A 27,338-nucleotide genomic window follows, 5' to 3' on the forward strand; every position below is an offset into this window, starting at 1 on the left:
CTTAACAAATATCAACATTATTATTATTATTATTATTATTATTAAAAAGGGGATGACGACCGTGAGCCCTATGTGGGACAAGGACTATGTCCCATCCTATTTGTTTGTATCTACCCCACTGCTTAGTACAGTACCTGGCACATAGTAAATACTTAATAAATGCCATACAAAAAAATGGAGCTTACAGTCTAGAGGGAAATGAAACTGGATCTGCCCTCTTCATGTTGGCCTTCGACCTGTGACTATAGGATAATGCTTGGTTTTAGCACTTGTCCTATCTCCCTTTGATTACTGCATCAGCCTCCTCATTGACTCCCTGCTTCCTATCGCTTCCCATTCCAGTCCATAATTCACTCCGCTGCCCAGATTGTTTTTCTACAAAAACATTCAGTCTATGTTTCCCCAAACTTCAAGTAGTTGCCTCAGCCACCTCTGCATCAAACAGAAACTCCTTACTATTGGCTTTAAGGCACTCAATCACCTTGCCCCCTCCTACCTTACCCCAGTACTCCACTACAATAACCCAGCCCGCACTCTCCATTCCTCTAAATCTACCCTAGTCACTTACCTCTATTTTGTCTATCTCAATGCCAACCTCTCGCCCACGTCCTGCCTCTGGCCTGGAATGCCCTCCCTTTTCAAATCTGACAGATGATCGCTCTCCGCACCTTCAAAGACTTATTGAAGTCACATCTCCTCCAAGAGGCCTTCCATGACTAAGCCCTCATTTCTTCTTCTCCCCTCCCTTCTGTATCATCCTTGCACTTGGATTTGCTCCCTTTATTCACCTCTTCCTCAGCCCAAAAGCACTTTGGCACATATTCAAAATTTATTTATTGCATTTGTCTGTCTCCCTGCCTAGACTGTAAGCTCACAGTGGGCAGGGAATGTGTCTACCAACTCTGTTTTATTTTCCTCTCCCAAGCACTTAGTAGACTGTTCTGCACACAGTAAGCACTCAGTAACTACGACTGATTTATTTATAGATGGGTCCTCCAGACAAACGACAGCAGTGGTGACAGCCAATCATAGTCAGAGACTGGTCCGGTGTTCTAGGACTCACTTTCTACTGCCTGGCCCTGGCTGCCCGAAGGAAGCTTCTTGGTCAAGCAGAGCGAGGGAAGAGAGTCTCCTCGATCATGAAAATGTACACCCTAATCAGTCTCGGCAGCTCCAGCTCCAACTCCAGCCCCCTCACCATCCTACATAAGGCTGATGGTAAGGGATTGGGTGGGCAGAATCAGCTCCTTTTGGAGACCAGAAACACGTGGTTGGGGATGAAATGATGCTCCTAAGGGAAACTTGGTGACCTGTTTCCGCCCCCCCCTAGTTATAACTAGAGACTCTGAGCTGGGAGGAGAAGACTCAACAGGAGCCCCAGAGGAATCAGGCCTTAGCTTGTTCCTCTAGTCTATAAGCTCATTAGGGACAGGGAATGTGTCTGTTTATTGTTATATTGTACTCTCCCAAGCACTTAGTACAGTGCTCTGCACACAGTAAGCACTCAATAAATACAATTGAATGGATGAAAGGTCTCTAAGCCTCCACAATCCCAGAGTCTGCTGACCTTTTTCCCTTTGGCCTGGAACTCCCTCCCCCTTCACATCCAGAAGACCACTGCTCTCCCCATATTCAAGGCCCTTCAGAATCACATCTCTTCCAGGAAGCCTTCCCTGATGAATCTCTTATTTCCAATCAGTCAATCGATGGCATCTATTGAACACATCACGTGCACAGCACTGTACTAAGCGCTTGGAAGAGTGCATTACAGCAGAATTAGCAGGCACATTCCCTGCCCATAAGTGCTTCTTCAGCATTTTCCAGCCACCCAAACACTTGGTTACTCCTCTTCTGCCTCCTCTCCCTCCCCACCAGTAGTACTTATGTATATATCTTTACACCACACTGTTTTTCCCCACCTATAGTTTCTTTTCTTGTCTATCTCCTCTGCTAGACTGTAAGCTCCTTGAGGACAAGAACTCATATCTACCAATTGTATGGTACTCTCTGAAATGCTTAGTACAGTGCTCTGCACAAAGTAAATGCAGCATGTCCTGAAGGATAGAGTACAGGCTTGGGATTCAGAAAGATCAGGGTTCTGGTCCCGACTCTGCCATACGTCTGCTATGTGACCCTCGGCAAGTCACTTATATTAATATCTGTCTCCCCCTCTAGATTGTAAGCTTGTCATAGGCAGGGAATATATCTATTTATTGTTATATTGTACTCTCCCATGTGCTTAGTACAGTGCTTTACACACAGTAAGTGCTCAATAAATATGATTGTATGCATGTATGTATAAAAAAGTAAATGCTTAACAAAATGCTACTGGTTAATTAATTGGTCTGTCCCCTGCCCTCCGTGCAGTCCTGATAGCATCTGATTTCCTCCATCTCAGCTCCTACCACAGAGTCCCAAACATGGTGCCCATGTTTATAGGGATCACAATGGTGATGTAGGAGAAGGACAGAGGTCATGGGGTCCCCAGGTGACACACTTCAGATCCTGTGGGCTTCCATATAGACCCTTATCCTGCATCCTTTTTATGGCATTATGTTATATTACCTAAGCTGCATAACATACTATACATATGCTACTTCCCAGTTAGCCCAGTGCTCCACTCCAAGTGACAGATCAGGAAAGAAGATGTGCATTTATTGATCACCCAGGGCAACCTGTTGTCCTTACTCCCAAGGGCCAATGCCTTCCAGGCAAAGAGTCTCTTTGGCCAACTTAGAGCCCAGAGGGCATCAAATTGGCTACTCATGGACTGAGGCACAGAGGGAAAAGGAGGAAATTCACCTTCAAACATTGTGTTCCGTGCTGAAAAGTCCCATTGTTGACGGGTGTTTTACACACATGGTAGCTACTCCAAAAGGACACATGGAAAGGGAGAGGATGGAAAGAGTGAGGGAAGAGATGTTTATCTAGGTAAGGATCCAGGGAGAAAAGTTGGGGAAGGGAGGGGAGGGGGCAGAAGGAGAGCAAACAAAGTCTGGATTGGGGTTGGTAATTTCCAATGCAATGTGACTTGTTTGCATTTTTAAAACTCATTCTTCACCTGTCTTCCAGCACTTGGGCACTTCAAAACATACACTACAACAATTTACTTGTTGGCAGTATGTACTGACTTTCCAGAATCAAATTCCTTCCATCATTGTGCTGCCCAGACCTCTGGGGGAAATCAATCCCTCCATTGCATCTGCAGCCTCAATACGACTGGAGGGAAAGCCCCTTTGCCTGGTTCAAACAGGTTTGGCTAATCTCTGGAATCAATCAATCATGTTTATTGAATGTTTATTTTATGCAGGGCACTCTTTTAAGATCTTGGGAGCGTACCACATAAACCGAGGGGTAAACATGTCCCCCGCCTAAAAGGAGCTTGCAGTCTAGAGGGGAAGACAAACATTGACATAACTAAATAAATTGTGGATATGTATTGAAGTGCTGTGGGGCTTAGGGAGGGGTGAATAAAGAATGCAAATCCAAATGCAAGGGTAATGCAGAAGGGAGTGGGAAAAGAGGAAATGAGGGCTTAGTCCGGGAAGCAGTATGCCACAGTGGCTAGAACACAGGCCCGGGACTCAGAAGGACCTGGTTTCTAATCTCAGTTATGTCCTTTGTCTGCTGTGGGACCTTGGGCAAATCACTTAACTTCTCTGTGCCTTAGTTACCTCTTCTGGAAAATGGGGATTAATACTGCGAGTCCCATGTGGGACATGGACTGTGTCCTAATTGATTAGCTTTCTTCTACCGCAGCCCTTAGTACAGTGCTTGACACGTAGTAAATGCTTAATATATGCTATTTAAAAAAAAATAAAATTGAAGAGAAAACCTCTTGGAGGAGATATGCTTTTAGTAAGTTTGAAGGTAGGAGAATCACCTTGTACATATTTACTACCCTATTTATTTTATTAATAATGAGCATAGAGCTATAATTCTATTTATTCTGATGGCTTTGACACCTGTCTACATGTTTTGCTTTGTTGTCTCCCCCTTCTAGCCTGTGAGCCCATTGTTGGGTAGGGACCGGCTCTATATGTTGCCGACTTGTACTTCCCAAGAGCTTAGTACAGTGCTCTGCACACAGTAAGCGCTCAATAAATATGACTGAATGAATCTGTCATATTTGAAGAGGGATGGTACGCCAGGCCAGAGGCAGGACATGGGTGAGAGGTTGGCAGTGAGATAGGCAACATCAAGGTAGAGTGAGTATGTTGGCATTAGACCAATAAAGTGTGTGGGCTGGGTTGTAGGAGGAAAGCAGTGAGGAAAGGTAAGAAGTAGGAATTTCTTTTAAAAGGTATTCATTAAGCACTTACTATGTGCCAGGCACCGTACTAAGCACTGGGGTTTGTACAAGTTAATCAGGTTGGACACGGTCCCTGTCTCACAAAAGGCTCACAGTATTTATCCCCATTTTACAGATGAGATAGCTGAGGCACAGAGAAGCTAATTGACTTGCCCAAGATCATGCAGCAATAATAATGATGGCATTTATCAAGTGCTTACTATGTGCAAAGCACTGTTCTAGGTGCTGGGGAGGTTACAAGGTTGTCCCACGGTGGGGGGCTCACCGTCTTCATCCCCATTTTACAGATGAGGTAACTGAGGCCCAAAGAAGTTGGGTGACTTGCCCAAAGTCACACAGCTGACAGTTGGTGGAGCCGGGATTTGAACCCATGACCTCTGACTCCAAAGCCTGGGCTTTTTCCACTGAGCTACGCTGCTTCTCTGCATGCTGCAGCAGGCAAATAGGGAGCCGGTTTTAGAACTCAGGTTCTTCTAACTCCCAATCCCATGCCCTATCCTCTAGGTCACACTGCTTCTCATTAAATGCACATCTTCCCCAACAGCCCTTTCCCAACTAAGCCCTCATTTCCTCTTCTCCCACTCCCTTCGGCGTCACCCTTGTACTTGGATTTGCACACTTTATTCACCCCTCCCTCAACCCCATAGCACTTACGTATATATCCATATATTCTCCCAAGTGCTCTACACACAGTAAGCATCCAATCAAAATGATTGGCTGAATAATTGATTGATTGCTAGGAGGAGGCAAGGTGATTGAATGCTTTAAACCTGATGGTAAGGAGTTTCTGCCTGATGCGGAGGTGGATGGGCAACCACCGGAGGTTCTTGAGGAACAGGGAGACGTGGACTGAATGGTTCTAAAGAAAAATGATCCGGAGAGCAGAGGTGAGGTGTGGACTGGAGTGGAAATGACCGAACACAATCTGGGAGCTCAGGGAGAAGGGTTCTATCCCATCTTTGCCCTTGCTTCCTTCTCGGGAAGTTTCCTACCTTGATCCCAATTTTCCCATTTGTGAAACTGAAGATAACAGAATGGCACCATTTCCAGAATTTTCCTCAGTGCAGTGCCCCCAGCAGACATCTGACAGGTGTTAAGAGATGATGCTAAACAATTGCAGTCCAATGTGAAAGAAAAGGCAAGGGGAAGGAGAAAGAGAAATATGGGGGAAAGAGAATAGGAAAGAAAAAGAGGAAAGGGGAAAGGATAATAGGAAAGAGAAAGGGAAGGGGGAAAGGGTAGGAGAACAAGAGGAAAAAAATGTGGAAGAGATTCTAGTTAAATGAATGCATCATATATCCCATTTCTTCAATCCAAGGGAAAATTTCACTGTAAGTGGTGACTTTTTTCTAGCACAAAGAATAACAATATACCTATCACAGGCTTCTTTTCAAAGTAGCTCAAAGTACTTTACAAACATTACCTCTTTGTCCATATCCACAGCAGCTCTGGGAAGGAGGAAGGCTAAAATTGGGGGAGGGATCAGAGATGATCTCTTCATTTTACAGATGGAGAAGTGAAGGTCCAGGCAAGCTGGGATTCCCTTTCATTCATTCAATCATATTTATTGAGTGCTTACTGTGTGCAGCGCACTGTACTAAGCGCTTGGGAAGTACAAGTTGGCAATATATAGAGATGGTCCCTACCCAACAACGGGCTCACAGTCTAGAGGGTCTCTCCGTTGTTCTTCCAAAGTACTCAAGGTGAGTTCTGAACCACTTCACCTCTCTGAGCTACCAGTGTCCAGGAATGGAACCCGACTTCTGTTTAATAATAATAATAATAAAAATAATTGTGATATTTGTTAAGCAGTTAGTATATGTACTGTTCTAAGTGCTGGGGTAGATACAAAATAATCGGGTTGGACATGGTCCCTGTCCCACACAGGGCTCACCATCTTAGTCTTTAGTTTACAGATGAGGGAATTGAGGCACAGATAAGTTAAATTCATTCATTCAGTCATTTATTGAGCGGTTACTGTACGTAGAGCACTGTACTAAGCCCAAGATCACACAGCAGACAAGTGCCTGAGCTGGGATTAGAACCCAGGTCCTTCTGAATCTCAGGCCTGTGCTCTATCCACTAGGCTATGCTGCTTCCTAATAAATGGCAGCAGAGAATTTGAACCCTCACCTCCAAGGAGACTGGAGCCTAAATCTAGTGCCTTGCTAGTGGGGTCCCCTCGGCTGGGTTGGCTCCCTGGCTGTGAGGTTAACTAAGCAATAACCACACCTCTGCAAGGGTGGTCTGCCCTAGGAAAGAGACCATGACCACCTAAGATGGGCCCAGGTGTACATAGTTGAAGTCCCACTCACCCAACTTCAGGAACCAACAGAGGAAGAGTATGGTGATTGGAGGTTATTTAGGGCAGAAACCCACGCTACCACATCAATCTTCCCTGCCTAACACCAATAGTTAAGCAGTGTGGGTAGGCCGGGGGAAGCCACTTCTTACTCAAGCCTGAAACTGGGCTCAAGCCAACGGTAGGTTAGATTGACTCTCATAGCCCAAAAGGGGTTCAAATACCTCACAAAGATCCTCTCCTTCCCGAACCATAATGTGGCCTTCTCCGCTGTGGGCCGAAGCTGCTGGAGTCTCCAGGGCCCTTAGTGTGAAGGAATTTGAGTTCTAACTTTAGGTGGCTACGTGGCTGATGGCAGTGTTTGTGAATATCTCATTTCTACTTCGTTGCCCAGCTGGTGGGAACAGAACGGGTAGTCATGGGACTGTCATCATGTGCTGTCCAGGTTAACATGTAGCATTTCTATTACTATTAACAGACTTTCTGCTCCTCACTCCATCTGTTCTCTGAAATAATTGCAGTTGTAGAGACCATGCCTTCGCTACAGGCAAGCTCTGGGGAGGAGGATAGTGCTTCTATGCAAAAAAAAAATGTGTTAAAAAATAACAGCAAACATGAGAAGAGATAGGGATGGAGCTAACAGCAGGTTTCCAGTTTCTTTCAGATTCCGGCCTGGAAAGGTGGTGTTTTCTCACTTGTTTGTGGTGACCACGCCAGCCCTAGATGGGGCCAAGTGGTTAGGCTGGCAGCCTTGCCTCCACAGGGTTGGGCTCCTGTTGGTATTTGTCTCGATGGGGCCAGGTCGTGTCCAGGTATCACAAAAGACTGCTGGCCCCGAGGAGGGGAGACGGGTCATCTGATCCTGGTCTCCGACTGGGGAAGGGTGTCAAGGATGGAGAATGGCTTTTGGGATGGTTGAAGGGTAGCCCTCACCCAACTGGACCAAGCCCTGTCTGGGGGCTGGGGGTGGTGGTCCCCATTGGTGCCAGCCCAACAGGACCCTGGAGTAGCAGTGTGGTCTAGTGGAAAGAGCATTAACTGTCCTGAGAGTCAGAGACCCTGGGTTCTGATCCCGGCTCCAATGCTTGCCTGCTGTGTTACCTTGACTGAGTCACTTCAAGCCTCTGGGCCTCAGTTTCCCCATCTGTAAAATGGAGATTAAACATCTGTTTTCCCTCTTACTTAGGCTCTAAGCCCCATGTGGAACAGGGACTGTGTCTGACCTGATTATCTTGTATCAAACCCAGCATTTAGTACCTGTATATATGTATACGTATACATATATATATATATGTTTGTACATATTTATTACTCTATTTATTTATTTATTTATTTTACTTGTACATATCTATTTTATTTATTTTATTTTGTTAGTATGTTTGGTTTTGTTCTCTGTGTCCCCCTTTTAGACTGTGAGCCCACTGTTGGGTAGGGACTGTCTCTATATGTTGCCAACTTGTACTTCCCAAGTGCTTAGTACAGTGCTCTGCACACAGTAAGTGCTCAATAAATACGATTGATTGATTGATTACAGTGGCCTGGCACATAGCAGGCATTTAACAAATACCCCAGTTATTATTATGAGAACTGGGAGGGTGCTACTGAGTTTTGTTCCTGAAATAGTTTGGGCTTGCCAAGTGACCGCTTCACTCAGGGCCTCAGTTTTTCCATCTGCAAAATGGGTACGAATGTTTCATCCCCTTCCTTTACCTTCCAGGACAACTGAGGGGAATGAGATCACGTCTGTGAGGCACTTCCCATTCCTCCAAGAGGGAAGATAGAAATACAAGGGACTATTATGTCATATCAACAGGAACAACAACTTAGTTCCAAACTACCAATTATTTAGCGGAGATGCTTCAAGCTCTCCACAAGCCTTAACTCGTGAAGCCTCCAGGCATGGCAAGAGAGTTAGGGTTTTCCTTCTTTTATAGAGAGGTAGCACCAAGCAGGCATCCTGGGGCCATCTCAGGCCTCTCCCATCTACTGTATCCAACTGGTGTCCCACATGGGGTAAGTCACAGATTATGCTCCTCTTGCATAGAAGGGTGAAGCAAGGGTAGAGCCCCTATTCAAATTCCAGTTACAATCACTCAAGGAAGTGGTTATCCCAATTAACTAACTTCTTGAGCACCACTGAGCCCCACGGAGAATCAGCAAGAAGCAAGACACGCATGTCCTGCCCTCAAATAACAACCGGCAAGTTCACTGTGGGCAGGGAATGTGTCTGTTTATTGTTGTACTCTCCCAAGCGCTTAGTACAGTGCTCTTCACACAATAAGCACTCAATAAATACAACTATGTATGAATAAAAAAACTACTTATCTAAAATCCAGCTAGAATTGTTTTCTGGGGTTGGACTGATGGAGTGAGGGGAAAGGAGATGTTTGATCATCTCCACCTCCTAGAAAGTGTCTCTGTTTCTTTTGGGGCTAGAGCAGGAAGAAGAGGATTGGATTTTTACTTGGGGGAAGAATTAAGGAGACTTTATAACGGCTCTCAGCTGCCAAGCCGGAACCCCATCTTTGGTAGTGAAGCCGGGCAGGTCTGGAAATACTACGGCCAATGAAGTAGCAGTATCAGTGAAGCACTTTGAGGAATCACAGACCAACAGGAAAGCATGTGGTCTAACGGGGGTCAAGATCTAGATGAAAATACTGATGGGCTGGGGAAATTAGAGAAGGAAAGGAGGTGGCTGAGCTGTTGCCTCTATCGTTTTGGGGAAAAGGCCAGGTAGGATCTGCCTGCCATGATCCATCTCAGCAGATCCACTTGTGGTCCAGGTGAGCCAGAACGGGCGGATCTGAGCCACATGATCACAGAGATGCTGTTATGGAACACACATGTACGGCTGGTGGTTTCCCAGGCAACAGCGCCTTCATGAATATGCCCCATGCCTGCATTGCTGCACACCTTTCCTGCGGCAGCCAGGAGTCCAAGAGAAACTGGTCACTGAAAGAATGGGAACCCCATAAGACTGCTGGCTGACCCAGAATGGGAGCCCAACCTCATTACTTGCAGCATGGAGTAGTGGATAGAGCACGGGCCTGGGTGTCGAGGGTCATGGGTTCTAATCCTGGTTCTGTCACTTAATAATAATAATAATGATGGCATTTATTGAACGCTTACTATGTGCGAAGCACTGTTCTAAGCGCTGGGGAGGTTACAAGGTGATGAGGTAGTCCCACGAGGGGCTCACAGTCTTAATCCCCATTTTACAGATGAGGTAACTGAGGCACAGAGAAGTTAAGTGATTTGCCCAAAGTCACGCAGCTGACAATTGGTGGAGCTGGGATTTGAACCCATGACCTCTGACTCCAAAGCCCGTGCTCTTTTCACTGAGCCACGCTGCTTCTCACTTGTCTGCTGTGTGACATTGGGCAAAACATTTCACTTCTCTTGGCCTCAGTTACTTCATTTATAAAATGGGGATTGAGACTGTGAGCCCCACATGGGACAGGGACTGTGCCTTAACTCAGTTTGCCTGTATCGACCCCAGCGCTTAGTACAGTGCCTGGCACATGGTTCAACCAAGATGTTCGCCTCAAATAGAGAAGGCAGAAACGGAAGAGGGGAGGAGCCGAGAAGTTAGCTCTCTCCTTTATCTGGCACCGGCTTCCAGGACAGCCAAGAAGGGGATGCCTTTGGCGTCTTTCGGATTCATGGCCTGAGGAGTGGATTCCCTTTTCAAGTGTCTGAATCAGCAGCCAGGTATCTTTGCAAACCAAGCTCAGTCTCCCTTCAGGAGGCCTACAGCACTAGAGGAAGATGGAAAGCCCTTAATGCCAAGCCAGAGATGAGTAGAAGAGTCAATAGGGTTTGTCCTGAGGGGTGGGGGAGACAGGTGAGCTGCAGCTGCTGCAGTTCCTTCATCTTCAGAAGTAGAGTGTGGCCTAGTGAAAAGAGCACTGGCCTGTGAGTCAGATGACCTGGGTTCTAATCCCAGCTCCACCACTTACTTGTCTTTTGTGTGACCTTGGGCAAGTCACTAATCTTCTCTGTGCCTCAGTTACTTCATCTGTAGATGGGAATTAAGACTGTGACCTTATGTGGGACAGGAACTGTGTCCAACCCGATTATCTTCTATCCAACCCAGTGCCTGGCACATAGTAAGAGCTTAACAAATATCACAGTTATTACAACTATCATTATTATTGGCAACTTCACTTTCTCCATCCACAGAATAGACCTAGAGATGCTGGTAAGAGTTCTAAGCAAGTTAAGGGGGAAAAAAATCTACCAGCAGTTCATCCTCCTGGGAACGATCCTGAGGCCTGGAATTTCTCTGTATGTGTGGTATTTGTTAAGCAGTTACGATGTGCTAAGTGCTGTACTAAATGGTGGGGTAGATACAACATAAGCAGATTGGATACAGTCCCTATCCCAGATGGGGCTCACTGTCTAAGGGAGAGAGAGAACAGGCATCTTAACCTATTTTTTCAGACGAGATCATTGAGACCCAGAGAAGTTGACTGCCCAAGATCACAGCAGACAAGTGGTAGAACAAGTATTAGAACCCAGATCTTCTGACTTCCAGGTTCAGCTCCTTTCCCCTAGACTATGCTGCGCCTCATGAATTTACACTTTTTATCCAGCTACTTTTCATCCTTCTACTGTCAATAAATTAATTCTAGTATCAACTTAACTCCCTTGAACTCTTTCAAGAGCTTAGTACAGTGTTCTGTTTCCAGTAGGTGCTCAGAAAAATAATAATTATAATAGTATCTGTTGAGTACTTACAATGTGCTTAGCAGTGTACTATGTATTGATATAGATACAAGATAATTAGGTTGGATACTGTCCTTGAACCACAGAGGGCTCAAGGTCTAATAAATAACTACTGACTGAATGATCCTTCTGGCCGGAAGAAGAACGTGATTTTTCACTGGGGTGAAACTACCCCAACAGGGAAATGGGACGAAACCAGCCAAGAAGTTTCTCGAGAAGTTCTTCCAGATTAATCCCTCCCCTCTTCCTCCTTACTGACTCTCAGCTTTCTCCACCCTCTAGAACAGCAGCTTTGATACTGCAAGAGGTGCCAGAGACCATTTTACTCTTAAGCCCCGGGCTGTGGCCTGAAAGAGGAAAAGTCTCCCAACCGTCTTTGAGAACACGGTCTCATTTTGCTGCCCCAGACTTTCTCCAGTGCTTGGTTCAGAACCCCAATCCCACTGTGTCTGAACCTGCTGCCTCATTTTATCGTCTATTCCTATGTACCAATCCTATGGACCCAGCCTGTCACATATAATAGTAGTCATTCATTCATAGGAGGGAGAGAACACCTTAACAATAAACAGACATATTCCCTGCCCACAACGAGGTTATAGTCTCCACTTGGATGCTTGCCCTCGACCTCCCTTCTTAGGCTCCTGGTCTTGTCTGGAGTGTGAGAGAGGATAGCCGAAGAAACAAATAAGTGTGCTGCAGGCAAGGTCCATGAGACTCCTCAAAGAGATGCCCACAATGGCTAGAGGCCTGACAGCTCCAGGCAGGATTCTAGGACCTCTGCACTGTGTTATCTTCAAGTCGAAGCTGGAGTGGCATCCCTGGGCTTACTGGCTCCTACTCCATCAGAGCCAGGGCCAAGAAGCAGGGCTGTGCCTGTAGGAGCGAGACTGCAGAAGCTGGAAACACTTCCCCTTCCCCACTGTTAGAACTGAGAAATGGTTGACCAAAAAGGTCCTATCTGAACAGTGGAAAGCCATATATCTGCTCTTTTAGCAGTAATAATAGCATAATTATCATATTTATTAAACACTTACTACTGCCAAGCCACCTCTCAGGGTCACACCTGGAGAGTGCCCAGTAGTCTACCAGTCTCGACTACTAGAGAGAGACTCAGGCAGAGGCATATCCACTCCATTCCTAGCTTGGGCAGTGGCTAGAGAGTGGAAGGTAATCTGCTACAAGTCAAAACTCACCTGTGCTGGGCAGCAGCAGCATGGGAGAGTATCAAGGGCGAATACTCAAGTTCACTGCACAGAAGGAGGCAATGGTAAACCTCTTTCATATTTTTACCAATAAAACTCTATGGAAGCACTACTGGAATGACTGCAGGTGGAGGTGGGGCATTCTCGGGGAGATGTGTTCATGGCGTCACTATGGGTCGAAGACGACTCGACAAGATAAGACCTGCCAAGCACTTTATTAAGCCTAAGATAAACAGGTGAGACACAGTATCTGTCCGGCGTGGGACTCACAGTCTAAGGGGGAGGGAGAACAGGCTTCTTATCCCCATTTTACAGATGCAGAAACCTGCAGAGAGGTTAAGTGATTTGGCCAAGGTCACAAAGCAGTTCAGTGGAAGAGTCGAGATTAGAACTGTGGTCTCTTGGACTGCCAGTCTTATGCTCTTTGCGTTAGATCACACCTCTGCCAGTTTCTTCCTCTCTCCCCATGTGTAGATTGAAAGCCTCCTGTGGCCCAGGGACCATAGCTGAATGGTCACACTTATACTTTCCCTCAGTGCTTAGTTCAGGGTTCTACACAAAATGAGTGCTCAGCAAATGCAATAAGTAGCAATAGTAATTGGCACCCTGAATGGTCATTTCCTGTGACCTTTCTTAAGACTGTCACACAGACAATGCCACACAAGGCTGAGAGGGGAATTAGTTCAACTCACAGAGAAGCAGCGTGGTTCAATAGAGAAGCAGCGTAGCTCAGTGGACAGAGCCCGGGCTTGGGAGTAAGAGGTCATGGGTTCTAATCCTAGCTCCACCATATGTCTGCTGTGTGACCTTGGGCAAGTCACTTAACTTCTCTGAGCCTCAGTTACCTCATCTGTAAAATGGGGATTAAGACTGTGAGCCCCATGTGGGACAACCTGATCACCCTGTATCCTCCCCTCAGCACTTACAACAGTGCTTGCACATAGTAAGCACTTAACAAATGCCATCATCATCATCACTGAAACTAGCCTCTTGGAGCAATGGAAAGAGGCAGCACAGGAGGAGGCAGATTGGTTTGGTGGAAAAAGCAATTGCTTGGAAAGTTTGGATCACTGGGTTCTGATCCCCACTCTACCACTGGCATGCTCTGTGACTCTGAACAACTCACTGTCACCTTCCTGATTCTCAGCTGGGACTTCTGAAAAAGGGGGAGAATGGGTACTTCCTTAATGCTGAGATTACCTGGAGATATAGCAAAATGATTTAGCAAAATGATTGGGTAGAGTCACTGCACTGGGGGAGCTTCTCTAAGGTTCAGTCTCCCAGCCACTTGCTTTTGTCCTGCTGAGTATGGACAATTGATCAATCAATCAATAATATTTATTGAGTATTTATTGTATGAAGAGCACTGGGAAAGCACAGCAACAGAGTTGGTAGACATGATCCCTGTCTTCTTGGAGCTCACAGTCTAGAGGAAGAGACAGACATTAAACTATATTACAGACAGGGAGAATGATAAAGTATATGGGAATGTACCCAAGTGCTGTGGGGCTGAAGGTGGGGTGAATATCAAGTGCTTAAGGGGTAAAAATTCAATGCCTTTGCTTCTTTCTGGGCTTAATGGAAAGAGCATGTGCCTGGAGTCAAAGGACCTGGGTTCTAACCCTGATCTTCCACTTACATGCTGTGTGATCACGGGTAAATCACTTAATTTCTCTGGGCCTCAGTTACCTCAACTGTAAAATGGGGATTAATGTTGCAAGACCCACGTGGGACATAGACTATGTCCAACCTGATTAAGCTTATATCTACCTCTGTGCTTAGTATAATGCATGGCACATAGTAAGCACTTAACAAATACCACAATTATAATTAACAAATACTATAAAAAGCTCCCCCCTAATCACCTAACTGCTCTGTGCCTCAAGTTTCCTCATCTGCAATGTGGAAATTTGTTGCCTGTCTCTCTTCTATTCAGAATGTGAGCACTATGTGAAACAGGGACTCTGTCCAACATTACTAACTTGTGCTTAGGACAGTGCTTGGCACATAGTAAGTACTTAAATATTATTATTAGTAGTAATAATAATAATACTATGCTTTCTAGCAGGCCAAGTTAGTTCTGGGGACAGAGTAGATAGGTAGTGCTTAGCTTGCCATCCAAAAGTCAGGTGAAAATAATAATAATGATATTTGTTAAGCACTTACCATCTGCCAGGCATTGTAGGAAGACATTGTCAAGGGTGCTACTCTCTCCTGAACTATTAACAGGAAGGGGAAAGGAAACAGTTTTGGGAACAGGACCCATCTTCCCAGACCCGTGATGCCCTTGGCCCTACAGTTGATAGCTGACATTTTCCAAAAAGGAGTCTGACACTCAGTCTCAGTTACACAATATTTACTAAATTCTTTTTCCAAATTCAGGCCACTGCTGGGCCTGAGGTTGGGGTACTGGATTGGGGGTGTTCAGCACAGTGCACCTGGACTCTTTTTTTTAAAATGGTATTTGTTAAATGCTTACTTTGTGTCAGTCACGTTATAGGATATTAACAATATTCTATTTATATTGGCCCCTGCCACTTTACAGACATGATCTCCTTCACCTTCCCAACATTCCTGAGAGATAGACAGGGTACCTTCCCATTTTTCTGTGGGAAGTTGGAGCACAGAGAGGTTCATGAATTTGCTTAAGGACACAAAGCACACAATCATGGGTGGAGGGAGGAAGGAGAGGCAAGAGTGGAATCACGGCTTCTGAACTTTTAACATCAATATCAGCTAATTGTAATAATTTATTCATTCATTCAGTGGTATTTACTGAGCACTTACTATTCCCAGAGCACTGTACTAAGCACTTGGGATAATACAAAAGAGTTGGCAGACATGTTCCTTGCCCACAATAAAATAACAGTGGTATTTGCTAACGGCTTACTAGGTACCAAGTACTGTGATAAATGCTAGGGTAGGTATATTACAATTATTATCTGTCCCTCCCATTAAAAGATAAACTGGTGGGCAGGGATTGTGCCTTCCAATTCTATTATACTCTCCCAAGCACTTTAGCCCAGTGCTCTGCACCCAGTAAGTGCTCAGTAAATATTATTGATCAGTTAACTGATTATTGATCAGACACAGTCCTGGTCCCACATGAGGCTCACAGTCTAATGAGGAGAGAGAACTAGGTATTAAATCCCTGTTTTGCAGGCAAGGAAAGCAACAGAACAAAAAACGCTTTACTCCATCTAGATGTAACACTACTGGCCTAAACTGCAGAGGGGAGGGCAGAGAGAAAAGAAGAAAGATGAGCTACAGTACTCCCTGTGTAGTCTCAGGGTTGGAAAAGCAAGCCCATTCTTCCCTATGCTCTACCAGGGAGAACTATCTTGGATGGATGGAGGAAAGGCCCATGGATCCCCTGAATTGGGAGGCTCAAACACTCAGTGGCCGTGACTGTTCAATTCTGTGCAAGCAGACGCCGCTAAAGCACTAAAATGACTTTAAATGCCTAAACAGTTGAAAACAAACCCAGGAATCCAGTGGGTTTTTCCCTTTTAGCTCGGTGTCGAGCATATGCAGAGAACCCTCTCGTTCACTCTCCTTTTGGGGGAATTCAAAAGCCGTTTTATGCCTCATTACCTGCACACTGTGAGTGATGTCTGTCGGTCCATGTGCTGTAAATACCTTAAATCATGCTTCATTAAGAATATCTATGGTGCTATTAAAGAGCTATAATAGACAACGAGTTAACAGATGATTAAAGATGAACTCCATTTGTGTCAGTCACCAGCCAGAGAGAGAGAGAGAGAAAGAGAGATGAGACAGGCTGTAAGTTTTCAACTCATTATCTGCTGTAAGTGCAGCACTCCCAGCCTCCTATACAGGATTTGTGAGGAGTTGGAAGGAAGAGGAAGGCAGGGAGATGGAAGACAGAAGGGCTTTGGGCAATGAGACGGTTGCTTTGCTCTGGTAGATGGAGTGGGAGGGTGGGAAAGAATCAAACTCTGAAATAGCTGAGGGGTAGGGGGCAAACGGGGTTTGGGGCTGCTCCGTGGGTCATGAGAAAGCAGAAAGTGTGTGTATGTGTGCACACGTGCCCCTATGCGTGAAGTCAGAGTCCGATAGGGTTGTCAGCCCTGCCTGGTTGCTTCCACACATCCAGTCAAATTTCATTTGGAGACCCTGCAACAGATCAGTCTAGTAGTCCGTGCTGAATAAGGAAAGGAACAGCGTGGCCCTGTGGATAGAGCACAGGCTTGGGGTTCAGGAGACCTGGGTTCTAATCCCAGCCCCACACCTTGCTTTCTGTGTGACCTCGGGAAAATCATTTAACTGCTCTGTGCTTCAGTTTCCTCATCTAAACAATGGGAATGGCCTTTTCCTTCTCCTTGCGCTGTGATCCAAATGTGGAACAGAGACTGTCCAATTTGCATATACCGTATCTACCCCATTCATTCATTCACTCAGTTGTATTTATTGGGCACTCACTGTGTGCAGAGCACTGTACTAAGCTCTTGGGAGAATACAACAGTAAGCAGACACATTCCCTGCCCACAACGTGCTGACAGTCTAGAGAAGGGAGAGACAGATATTAATATATATAAACTACAGATATGTACATAAGTGCTATGGGGTTGGCCGGGGGTGGGGTAGGGCGGGGGCCGCGGAGAACAAAGGGAGCAAGTCAAGGTATCGCAAAAGGGAGTGGGGGAAGAGGAAAGGGGGGCTTAGTCAGGTAAGGCCTCTTGGAGGAGACGTGGGAAAAGTCCTGAACGTTTTTTGTAAAAAAATTATCTGGGCAGCAGAGCGAAGAATGGACTGGAGTTGGGAGAAGCAGAAGGCTGGGGAAGTCAGAAAAGAGGCTGATGCAGTAATTCAGGTGGGATAGGATGAGTGATTGTATTAACGTGGTAGCAGTTTGGATGGAAAGGGCTGATTCCTTAGTACAGTGCTTGGCACAAAGTAACTGCGTGACAGATATCGCCCTTATCACTACCATCACTATTATTATTATTAGGGTGGGTGGAGGGAATTGTAAAAAAAAAATCCTTATATGGAGACACGTAGCTGCTGGCAGTTGGCTTGTCTCCCAAAGCGTGACACAGGAAAGAGTGTGAGAGGGAGGGAAAGCCTTGTAAAAAGCCTCCCCTCTTCAACCGCTTTCTCCCCAGCAAATCATCTGATCTTGATCTCTCTGGCCTCACCCCACCTCTGGCCTCTTGTTCTAGGACTTCCTCCTGCTTGGCAATCCCTCCCCCTTCAAATCTGCCAGCCCACAGCCCTCCCCATCTTCCAAACCTCCTTAACTCCCACCACCTCCGAGAGGCTTTCCTCGCTTAATTTCCCTCTCTCCAGGATATATCCTCAGCACTTACATACTCACAGCCACCCATAGCACTTATGTACATGTCAATTTGGAACTTATGTACATGCCAATTTAAGCACTTATTTATTCACTTATCCATCTTTCCAGTCGCTTGTCAGAACTGGCATCTCTCTTTTCCCCCTTAACTGTAAATATCGGTCATTTTGTAGCTATCATTAGATCCAAGCTCACGGTACCTGATTCTCAACGCCCCCGCCCCCATGTCCTCTGCCACACTGCTCCCCCCAGCTCTCCCTCCCTCCCTAAATCTGACAGATTCCAGATCTCCCCACATTCCAAGCCCTTGTAAAATTTCACCTTCTTTAGCAAGCCTCCCCCAATTCATGTCCAGCCCTCAAAGTGGTTTCAACCCAACAACCATTTCTAGCACAAATTCATTTATTCATACCTACCCTCAGCACTTTTGTACACACTTTTCTTTCAAGGGTGCATTCAATTACCCATCTCAGTAAATCTATTTGTAAACATTTTGATGTTTTCTTCTCCCAAGTGTTATCTCCTATAGAGAAGCAGTGTGGAATAGAGGAAAGAGCACAGGCCTTGGAGTCCAAGCACCTGGGTTCTAATCCAGGCTCTGCCACACGTCTGCTGTGACCTTGGACAAGTCACTTGACCTCTCTGTGACTCAGTTACCTCATCTGTAAAATGGGGATTAGGCTGTGAGCCCTATGTGGGACAGGGACTGTGTCTAACCTGAGTAACTTATAGCTACCCCACTGCTTAGAACAGTGCTTGGCTCATAGGAAGTGCTTAGCAAGTACCATAATTAACATCATTATTACGAACAGGGAACATGTCACTTCTTTCTTTTATCTTTCCCAAGAGTTAAGAACAGTTCTTTGTACCAGTAATACTAATTGTACAACGAACACTTCCTCTTCCCCTATTCCTCTTCCTTCTCTCCTACTAGCACTGCTGGGAGGAGGACTCACCTCTTATACCTCTATTGAGCTCTTTCAAGTTCTCATGCAGTGCTCCACACACTGTGAACACTCTGTAGATATTACTGATGGATCAACCAACTGCAAGAGACACAAGGGGACCAGAAAGACTCCAGGGAAACAAGAACAGTCTGGACCTCATTATGGGCAGGGAATGGGTCTGCTAATTCTCCTGCACTGCATTCTCCCGTGAGCTTTGTACAGTGCTCTGTACATAGTAAGCACTAAATAATTACCATTGATTGATTGGAGCGGGAGGATGGAGAGAGAATCTGTCCTGAGAGACCCCGTCAGCTCACAACGGAAACATTCATTCATTCATTTCATTCATTCGTATTTATTGAGAGCTTACTGTGTGCAATCCACTGTACTAGCACTTGGGAGAGTACAATACAACAATAATCAGACATATTCCCTGTCCACAATGAGCTTACAGTCTCTTCCCCCCACCTGGCTCCACAGCACTTAAGTACATATATGTAATTTTATTAATTTGTATTGTCATCTGTCTCCCCCACTCTACATTGTTTTAAGCAAATTGTGGGCAGGGAATCTGTTTATTCATTCAATCACATTTATTGAGTGCTTACTGTGTGCAGAGCACTGTACTAAGCACTTGGGAAGTACAAGTCGGCAACATATAGACATGGTCCCTACCCAACAATGGGCTCGCAATCTATACTGTATTGTGCTCTCCCAAGTGCTTGTACAGTACTCTGCGCACAATAAGTGCTCAATTAATATGACTGAATGAATGAATGGTGTCTAGAGGAAACATCATCGATGGCATTTTTTGCTCTCCTTCCAAACTTTTCCCCAAACCGTAGTGATGTTCTACCAATTCCCTGAGTAGCAGGGCTTCTCCTCCCACGTATGAAGGGCAAAATCAGAGGCCGGGGTCTCAGGGTCGCACAGTGATTCTAGGCAGAAACAGAAGCCAGGAGTTCTGATTTCCCATCCAGCGTTTGAGATCATGCTAGCATTCAGAAAGGAACGGTCAGGGCCCGAACAGGCTGAGCTATTCTGGGAGGGAATAAAGGCGATGGCACTGAAACTCGAACAAAACGCCCCTGCGTTCTGCTTTGCTAACCTCCTGTCTGAGGACTCTTGGATGGCTGCCTGAATGACCTGCCATTAGAGGTGGATCAGGGTTCCCTCAACTTACCAATGGATCTGTGACCTATGGGCGTTTGATATTTTTCCCACCCTCCACCCCTCAGCACTTATGCACGTATCTTTAAATGATATCTTATACATTACCTATTTATTTCTATTAATGTCTGTCTACCCCCCTAGACCCAAAGCTCATTATAGGCAGGGAACCTGTCTGCTAATTCTGTTGTATTGTACTCTCCCATTCATTTAGTACAGTGCTTTGCACATAGTAAGGGCTCAGTAAATACCACTGATTGATTAATTGAAACTAAAGCACTGACAAGACAGAGCAGTCAGCTCTGGAATTTGGAATTTAACGGACACCTGCTGGGAATAGAGCACTCTCCTGGTGGCTAATGTTGCCACATCCCAAATTCTCAGGTGCCCATTTCACCAGTGCCCAGGTTTGGCTACTGGGGCTTGGGAAGGAGACAAGCTTTGGAGAGAGGCACTTAAGAGGGACTGTTGAGCAGAAGAAGATGCTGACTTTCTGCCCCCTCCATGGGGATCTCTGCTTCAGAGAAGCAACATGGTCTGATGGAAACAGCAAAATCCTGGAAGTCAGAGGTCCTGGGTTCTAATCCCAGCCCCACCACTTGTCTGCTGTGTGACCTTGGACAAGCCACTTCACTTCTCTGAGCCTCAGTTACCTCATCTGTAAAATGGAGATTAAGACTGTAAGCACTATGTGGGACAGGGGCTATGTCCAACCTGATTATCTTGCATCTATCCTAGTGCTTAGAGTAGTGCTTGGCACATAATAAGCGCTTCACAAATACCACAGTTATCATTAATATTATTTCCCATGCGAACGCTAACATACCAGTTCTTCTTGGCATCCTCTGACCCAGACGGAGTTTCTGGCTCTGCTGCCAAGTTCTATTGACTCTGCCGGTGGCAACCCTGATGTGTGGCATTATGCTATTCATGTCCTGGGCAGCTGGCATGTTCTCTGCCACTCTATGGTTCACCTGCCATATGGATTACTTGGCCTGGGTCTCACTGTGACTCCTCTCACTACCGTCCACTTCCCAGGTCCCCAGCGTGGAAAGGCGATGCTTCTCCGACTCCATGGCCCCAAGCAGTCCCACAAACCCATACCCCAATCCCTTCTGGAGATTATAACAATAACTGTGGTATTTGTCAGGTGCTTACTATGTGCCGAACACTGTTCTAAGCACGGGGTAGATACAAGGTAATTAGATTCCACACGGGACTCACAATCGAAAGAAGCAGCCAGAGCAGGCATTGAATCCCCATTTTGCGGATGGGGGAACCGAGACACAGAGAAGTGCAAGCCCAGAGGTCATGGGTTCAATTCCCGACTCCGACACTTGTCAGCTGGGTGACTTTGGGCAAGTCACTTCACTTCTCTGGGCCTCAGTTCCCTAATCTGGAAAATGGGGATGAAGACTGTGAGCCGGGGGCAACCTGATCACCTTGTAACCTCCACAGCGCTTAGAACAGTGCTTTGCACATAGTAAGCGCTTAATAAATGCTATCATTATTATTATTATTATTATGAAGCAGGCGAGGTGGGGGACCGGGATCAGAACCCAGGTCCTTCTGCCTCCAGATCTGGGCTCTACCCATTAGGCCACACTGCTTCTCGCCTCCAGACTCATTTCGGCCGCTGGGCCAAACTCCGGCGGGGGGACCCTCAAGGCCCAAAGCTGGTCCTCCAGGAACTTTACGGCCCGGGAGATTCTGACTTATGTTGCCAACTTGTACCTCCCAAGTGCTTAGTACAGTGCTCTGCACACAGTAAGTACTCAATAAATACGACTGATTGATTGATTGACTTGCGTTTGGGGGGCGCGAAGCTTACCCAGTGCTGGCCTGGTCATCTCACTTTCAATCAATCAGGCTGTGGTAGCGAGTGTTTACCATGTGCAGAGCACTGTACTAAGCACTTGGGAGAGCACAGTGCAGCGGAATTAGTGGACGCATTCTCTTTGCCTGTAACGAGCCTACAGTCTAATAATAATAATGGTGGTATTCGTTAAGCGCTCACTGTGCGTCAAAGCAGTGCAGGGTGACTCAGTGGAAAGAGCCCGGGCTCGGGAGTCCGAGGTCATGGGTTCGAATCCCTGCTCAGCCCCTTGTCAGCTGCGTGACCTTGGGTAAGCCACTGAACTTCTCTGGGCCTCAGTTCCCTCATCTGTAAAATGGGCATGAAGACTGTGGGCCCCAGCTGGGACAACCTGATCACCTTGTATCCTCCCCAGTGGTTAGAACAGTGCTTTGCACAGAGTAAGTGCTTAACAAATACCAACATTCCCTTCTAGACTGTGAGCCCACTGTTGGGTAGGGACCGTCTCTATATGTTGCCAACTTGTACTTCCCAAGCGCTTAGTACAGTGCTCTGCACACAGTAAGCGCTCAATAAATACAATTGAATGAATGAATGAATGAAGTGACTTGCCCAGGGTCACACAGCAGACAAGTGGCAGAGCTGGGATTAGAACCCAGGTCCTCTGACTCTCAGGGCTGTGCTCTTTCCAGTAGGCCACGCTGCTTCTCAGAGGGGATGCACCCATCTCTGGGATGGAGCAGCTTGGGGGTGGAGTTGGGGACCACAGCCACCCAGGTGAAGGAAAAGGAGGAAGAGGAGTAAGAGGAGATGGGGGTTGGAGTGGTGCCATGGAAGGATCTGGGGGTGACCTGCCCCACCACAGGACCCCTCGGCTGTCCTGAGCCCCTGCAAGAGGCAAGAAGACTGCTTGCTGCGTTCCAGCCTCCCCTGTTGCATCACCGACTTCAAGCTAGGAACGGGAATAAAATTGGGTTTGGATTCCGCCGGCTCAGTGCCACGTCCCAATTCCAGGAAAAGAAACGGGGCTGGTTGGAGGAAAGAAAACAGACATAGAAGGCGGCTGAGGCATCCAACAGCTCTAAAGAGACAGCATTTGGGAGAACATCACTGAATCAGAAGCACTTGGATCCAGTTCCCTTTGACTTTGATACAAATTTAAGAATGAAGGCCAGGAGCCTGGAAAGGTACCTAATTATCATTCGGAGGCCAACGGGTTTCCTCTCTTTCCTCATGATCCTCCCCAGGACCGCTCCATTTCCAGGCTGACCTTTCAGTGTTTCTTCCCAGGTTCTTGCACCCAGGACCCTCTCATGGCACCTGGCTTAGTGGGAGAGGTGGGGAGGAGAGGTCTTGCTGCTTACTGAGGGGGCAGTGAATGGTGGTTGGGACTCAGTTCTGCCTCCACCGCGGATGTGACCTGCCCCCTTCCCTTCCTGAACCTGGAAGCAGCATGGTATAGTGGATAGAGCACAGGCCTGGAAGTTAGAAGGTCATGAGTTCTAATTCTGGTTCTGCCACTTCCCTGCAAGTCACTTCACTTCTCTGGGCCTCAGTTACCTCATCTGTAAAATGGGGATTGAGACTGTGAGCCCCCTGTGGGACAGGGACTGTGTCCAACTCGATTTGCTTGTATCCACCCCAGCACTTAGTATAGTACCTGGGACATAGTAAACCCTTAACAAATACCCTCATCATCATCATTATTATTACTCTCCCGAGTGTTTAATACAGTGCTCTGCACAAAGTCAATACACAGTAGATAATAATAACAATAATAATAATAATAATAATAATGGCATTTATTAAGCACTTACTATGTGCAAAGCACTGTTCTACGCCCTGGGGAGATTACAAGGTGATAAGGTTGTCCCAAGGGGGGCTTACAGTCTTAATCCCCATTCATACAGATGAGGGAACTGAAGCACAGAGAAGTTAAGTGAGATACTACTGATTGATGATTGATGAGATGGTTGTGGTGGCAAATCCAATCCACTGGAGCCACAGCCCTCCTTCTCCCTGGATTGGTGGTCCAGGTAGCGTAGAAGTGGAGTAAAAGGAAGAAGCAAAAGATGGAAAAAAGAAAAAGATCAAAAAGAAGATACTCTTGGATCCGCTCCAGTGCTTAGTACAGTGGCACACAGTAGGTGCTTAACAATTCCATCATTATTATTATTATTATTGGCTTTGAGCACTCCTTCCTGTCACCTCGCCCTGCCAGGAGAGAGCCAAGAGCCCCAGTTCCTCAAGACCAGGAGACACGGTCTCTTTCCTGAGCTGCAAAGCCTTCTCTCTTGATTTGCCTGCCTCTACCCAGGCCCACCACAGTCCCGTCACTCTCCATTCAAACCCACCTGGAGAAGAGGCCACTGGGCCACTCCCCTGGGATGGAGTGAGGCGGGGAACGAACGGGCTCGATAATTGAATCTCAGCGCGCCGAGTCAACGTCTGGGGCTGGCGTGGCTGTGGAGTTAACTGGAAAATGTCATTTCCGTATCGTTAGAGGCTTCTGAGGCTCAGGGACCGCTGTTCATTTACTCCCAGCACCAGGAGCTCTCATACTCCTGACCCCAGCAACCCTGCCTTGTCACAGGCTAGCTGGGATCAGCCACTCGGGGCAGGGAAAGAAATTAATTTTCTATCCCCTGGGGACCCAGCGTGGTGGCTTAGGCACCGGAGATTACGCCGGCCCGGAGAGGATGGAGCGCGCTCCCTCTCCGACCCGTTATTGAACGGCTAAATGCCTTCCGAGGTGGGGAGGCGAGAACGATCCGTTGAAATGGACCTTATTGGCAATCCCATCACTGTTCACTTAATGGGCGCACACTTTCCCGAGTCTTTACCTTTGGCCGATTTCTCCCACGTATATTGAATTTCCGGCTGGTGCCCTCCACCTCCAAAGCATCAACCCTCTATAAGTGGAAGAGCTGAGTTGCGGTTTCTTGCCAACTGTTGCTTGGCATCAAGAAACTGCTTTTGCAAAATGGTCCTCCCCTACGATCAGCAATAACCCTCTGATTACAGGAACGATACTCTCCTCCCAACTTTTTCATTTTTGTATTTTGGCTCCCCAAAGGCCACCAGAGGCACATTAGCCTCCAACATTTTTTCTGACCTCTTTTTAAGGGTATCCAACCTGGTCTTCTCTCCTCCTCCTCCATCCTCAGAGCCCCACCCCTCTGCTGCAGTTTGTAAATGAATGATATTTAAAAAGCACACACAAGACACCCAACCAGAATGCGCCTTGAAAAATCTGTTTCCCAACATAAATTTTGTTCCAGCAGAGTCTTTTGTGAGTGTGAAGAAAATATGAATTAGGGTTCCCGACCGTACAAAGTCCTGGCTAAAACGGAAAAAAAAAAAAAGAAAGGAAGAAAAGAAAATGCTGCATCTGTTTCCATTTCACTTGCTCACATGTTTAACTACACGGATGAGGCATTCGCCTACATGTCTCAGGGCCTGAGCCATTAAAAAAGAAATTTTCAAGGGCCTGGAAAATGCCGGCAACGTTGAAAAATTTGCAAAATGCTAAAATGGCACTGCTAATGTGTTCGTTTCCGATATGGTGCGTTCCTTTGGAATCTGGGCAATATGTGAAAAGTGAAGAGAAGCCTGGAAAAAGGAACAGTGCATCATTAGCGCAGTCAGATCCATATCACGGGGCTGCAGCAATTACCATCCAGCGAAACACGGCAAGCTGTGAAGAGCTTTCATTACCGGAGGTGCAGCAGGTCACTCACCTCTAGCCCCCATCTTGGGCTAAAACAAGCATTTTCTGCACTAAGGATTCCAGCCTCATTTCAATTGGTAATTGCTTTGATTTCAGTATGTATGGAACATGGAGACTTCATGACTAAGAATTCTATTAGTCAATAAGTTTGCTACTTTTATGAATCATTAGTCAGCCCTTGCCTCAATCCTTTCCCACACTGGTCTAAGCCAGGGAAAAGGGATTTTTGTTTTCCCGTGGGACTGGTGAAACCTGTCTCTCAGACCACCTGTTCAGAGTAATTGCTGTCCTTGTGTCACAGAGGTGGGATGAAATCAGGGGGTTCAAGCCGGGAATGCTATTTCTGCTTCAGACACAGAAGGAGATCCTTTCTGGACTTCAAGAAAGCTCTTCGTGCTAATGCCTTCCTTTGAATGGGATGAAAAAGGACAGTCCTCTCCCACTTGCTGTGGGAGAAATTCGATTGGCAGCCCTTTGTAGGTTTTTTAAAATGGTATTTGTTGAACACTTAATATATGCCAGGCACTGTACTAAATGCTGGAGTAGATACAAGCTAATCAGGTTGGACACAGTCCATGCCCCACTTGGGGCTCGGTCTTAATCCCCATTTTACAGGTGAGGTAACTGAGGCACTGAGAAGCTAAGTGATTTGCCCGAGGTCACACAGCCGACAGGTGGTGAAGCTGGGATTTGAACCCAGGTAGGTCCTTCTGACTCCCAGGACTGTGCTCTGTTGACTAGACTATACTGGGTACTGTGTTCTTTCCAATAACCTTGTATCTACCCTAGGGATTAGTACAGTACTTGGCACATAGTAAATGCTGAACAAATACCACAGAGATTAACAACTTGGATGTGCCTTCTGGCTTCCCTAGCATCCAGTTGTTTGCTTCTCACTTCCCCTTCTAGACTGTGAGCCCGTTGTTGGGTAGGGACTGTCTATGTTGTCAACTTGTACTTTCCAAGTGCTAAGTACAGTGCTCTGCACAGAATAAGTGTTTAATAAATATGACTGAATGAATGAATGAACTTCTATGGTGTGGACTAATGGTAGCCAAATGCCTTTCTCGCACCAGGGAAGTGTGGGTTGGGTTTGCAACCCTTTGTCACCACCCTCCTAAACCCTTTGGCACAAAGGAAGGAGAAAACATATTTTCCCCTTCCAGAAAGGGTTGAACAGCTCAGCAGAATTCAATGGGCAACCCCCACCTTTTTTTTAATGACATTTGTTAAGCACTTACTATATTTATTACTATTACTATTACTATTATTTACTATATTTCAGGCACTGTCCTAAACACTGAGATAGATACAAGCCAATCAGAATGGACACAGACCCTGTCAGACAGTCAGTCATATTTATTGTGTGAAGAGCACTGTACTAAGCACTTGGGAGAGTACAGTGAACAGGCACTTTTCTTGTTCACAACGAGCTTAGAGTCTGTCCCACATGGGACTCACAGTCTTAATCCCCATTTTGCAGATGAGATAGCTGAGGCAGATAGAAGTGAAGGGACTTGCCCAAGGTCACACACCCTCCTCTGCCATTCATTCAATAGCATGTATTGAGCACTTCTTCTGTGCAGAGCACTGTACTAAATGATTGGGGGAAATCAATAGAGTTAGTAGATATGATCCCTGCCCTCATGGAGTTTACAGTCTAGCTGGGGGACAGACACTAAAATCAAAGGGAAGGGAAAACGATGGAATTTAAAAATATGCACATTAAATGTTAAGGTGGGAAGGGGCTGGGGTGAGTACCTGAGTGCTTACAGGGTGAGGACTCAATCAATTCATTGAGCACTACTTTGTGC

The 27,338-nt window shown here is 46.3% G+C and overlaps 1 protein-coding gene and 1 non-coding gene across 2 annotated transcripts in view; one reads left to right on the forward strand and one right to left on the reverse strand.

Moving 5' to 3' along the window:
• The window catches only part of PEBP4 (phosphatidylethanolamine binding protein 4), a 212,016-nt gene that overhangs the window by 115,101 nt on the left and 69,577 nt on the right, over positions 1-27,338 (reverse strand). The window lies entirely within an intron of this gene.
• LOC119929276 lies at positions 12,388-12,525 on the forward strand. The gene has a single exon (XR_005451408.1). It is a non-coding gene; the product is annotated as a small nucleolar RNA SNORA7 (small nucleolar RNA).

Source organism: Tachyglossus aculeatus, chromosome 5 (assembly GCF_015852505.1).
Source record: "Tachyglossus aculeatus isolate mTacAcu1 chromosome 5, mTacAcu1.pri, whole genome shotgun sequence".
In the NCBI taxonomy this organism is placed as follows: Eukaryota; Metazoa; Chordata; class Mammalia; order Monotremata; family Tachyglossidae; genus Tachyglossus; species Tachyglossus aculeatus.